Source organism: Frankliniella occidentalis, unplaced genomic scaffold (genome assembly GCF_000697945.3).
Source record: "Frankliniella occidentalis isolate FOCC.00 unplaced genomic scaffold, Focc_3.1 Scaffold22, whole genome shotgun sequence".
NCBI classification, from domain to species: domain Eukaryota; kingdom Metazoa; phylum Arthropoda; class Insecta; order Thysanoptera; family Thripidae; genus Frankliniella; species Frankliniella occidentalis.
In genome coordinates this window covers 524,993-527,249 of record NW_026267152.1, presented here as the reverse complement: position 1 = coordinate 527,249, position 2,257 = coordinate 524,993, and the positions used below count along the sequence as shown (strand labels likewise).

General features: G+C 49.8%; 1 protein-coding gene across 5 annotated transcripts in view; it reads right to left on the bottom strand.

Annotated features, from left to right (window-relative positions):
* LOC113212730 (potassium voltage-gated channel protein Shaw-like) overlaps positions 1–2,257 on the bottom strand; it is a 119,567-nt gene that overhangs the window by 94,279 nt on the left and 23,031 nt on the right. For 4 of the 5 annotated variants that reach the window (XM_052264928.1, XM_052264932.1, XM_052264931.1 and 1 more), the window contains exon 1: positions 822–1,122. The exons of the other annotated variant lie outside the window; for it this stretch is intronic. The gene's annotated coding sequence lies outside the window, so the exon portion shown is untranslated. Of the gene's footprint in view, positions 1–821; positions 1,123–2,257 lie in introns of those variants that run through there. 5 annotated transcript variants of the gene reach the window in all.

Below are 2,257 nucleotides of genomic sequence, written 5' to 3'. Positions count from 1 at the left end.
CATCCCCGCACCGGTTCTCAGGATTCTGCTTCTTTTAAAACTAACTTCGCGTTATTAAACCCACCGCAGTAGCGCGCCCAACACTTCCAACACACTCCCATCTCCCTCTCTCTCCCTCTCTCTCTCTCTCTCTCTCTCTCTCTCTCTCTCTCTCTCTCACATACGTTCTTTCCACCAAAAGGAGTGTGCGAGAGAGATGCAAAGGACAGCTCCTCTTGGGGAGAGTTTTCGGAACACTCTAGGGCCCGGTGCTGCAGTGGTGGGGCGGGGTGGGGTACTCGCCTTCTCTCCCCGGCTGCCCGCTCGCACACAACACGTGTCCGCCGCCGTGCAGCGCAGCGCGCCATGCGGGAGAATAATGAGATAACATAATGAAAACTGCGATACATTGCCCTCCGCCCCCTGTGCGAGCTTGTGTGCGTGCGCGTCGTCACTTGCAAACAAAAACGGCCTTAATCTAGAACGGAGATTTTACTCGATTAATTTTTCAAACACTGCACTTTTGTCTGTCAACGATAAAAACTAGTGTTACAAAACAAAAGTTCCCCGAAAATAAAAATTAACAGACGAAATCAATCAAGCAAAACGCAAAATTTTGAGCGGACCTGTGAAGTAAAACGTCCCTCGTTTTTGCTGCTGCACTGGGTTGCTTATAGGCCTGGCAAATCATCAGGACAAAATGCTTGAAGCCTATTAGTATAAGACTATTTAATACATAACAAAAATTCTCAAACTTTGTTTCAAACAGCTTTCTCTTGATTGAGTAATTAAATGAAGAATTTTTTGTTTTTTATAGGGAGTGCGTGTTTTCCTGCACTCACCTGTCGTTAGTCCCGTGTAGACACCGGTGGCGCCGCTACTCCAGTGACGGTCGGCGCGTCCACAACACTCCTCACCACATCAGTCCACTACAAGCAGCACATCGCCGTCGCGGATGGACAGCGTCCTCCCGCTGCAGCAGCAAGGACTTCCCCCCGGGTACGTCGCCGGTCCGCGGGCCCCGACTCGGCTCGGTTCGGCTCCTGCTCGGCTCTCGCGCGCGGCCACTGGCGGCAGCCCCCCTGGCTATCTCTCCCTCCGCTCGCTCTCTCTCTCCCGACTCGGCGCGCCGGCGCTCCGCTCGCAACTGGCGGGAGAGCGGCGGGACCGGGACCACCGCACCGCCGCGGGGAGGCTGACTGGCTGCCTCCCCCTCTCCACCCCTCCTGCCTCCCCTTGCTGCCGGCAACCCCCGCGCCCGAGAGGGGAGGAGACGTTCAACTTAGGAGTAAATAACGCAATTACGTGGGGCCAGACCGGTGAAAACGCGCAAGCTCTGCATTGCTAACGAAGAAAATTCATGATAAGAAGAGTTAACACCGAGGTTAACACCGCCTATAGAGGTTTGGCAATCCGATGGCAATGAAGTTAGCACACTCTAAATCTTTTACAAAGACGTTTTTCGTATAATGCAAAGAATTCTGTGCAACCGTCCTTGTATTGTCCTTGTATTCCAAAAAAGTTCTCTTATTGTCTTACAAAGGGATTTTCTTCGTATTGCAAAGAAAATTTGGCTTTGTATCACGGTTGCATAGAATTCTTTAGAATACAAGAATCTTCTTTGTAAGGATTTAAGAGTGTGTTTCCGAATGCATACCGCCTATCACCTTATGGTGCAATGAGAAAAATGTTTCTGGCCGAGCATAAACTCAATGAGACGCAGTATCTAATTTTGTTGGGATAATTAGACAACGTTCAGAACCCAGCAAGAAATACTTTTCTTAGTGGGGTCATCTGACCTCGGGGAAAAGCACGCGACGCGCGAAGAATTTTAAAATACTGAAATGTTTCGTTATTGGATTAAGTCTCTTCGGACATCTTTTTCGTTTCTTTACCGACCCTTCGGCAGTTGAAACCTATTTAAAACATCGGCTTGCGCGTGTAATCAAAAACTAATGCACCCGGTAAAATAGAGCTATTAGCCCTGTTTTAATGTCATCCCCAAACAGCCTTAGTTAGGGTTTAAAGCGGAGCTGTGATACTGGCCGGGGAGGAAAAACAAAGAAGGCCATTCCCTAATCCTTAAAGATTATTCCCTTGATTGCACCTGCTGTACGGGCCGCGGGACTGCTCGTGTAACCAAGTGATTAAAAGGCACATAATTGCGTTAGTGCGGAGGAAAGCGCTGATTTAATGTGGGGGAGGGGGGGGGGGCAGAAGAGGAGGCCTTCCTCATCGGACCGTGGAGTGATCCAATGTAATTTAGCGAGCCCGGCCA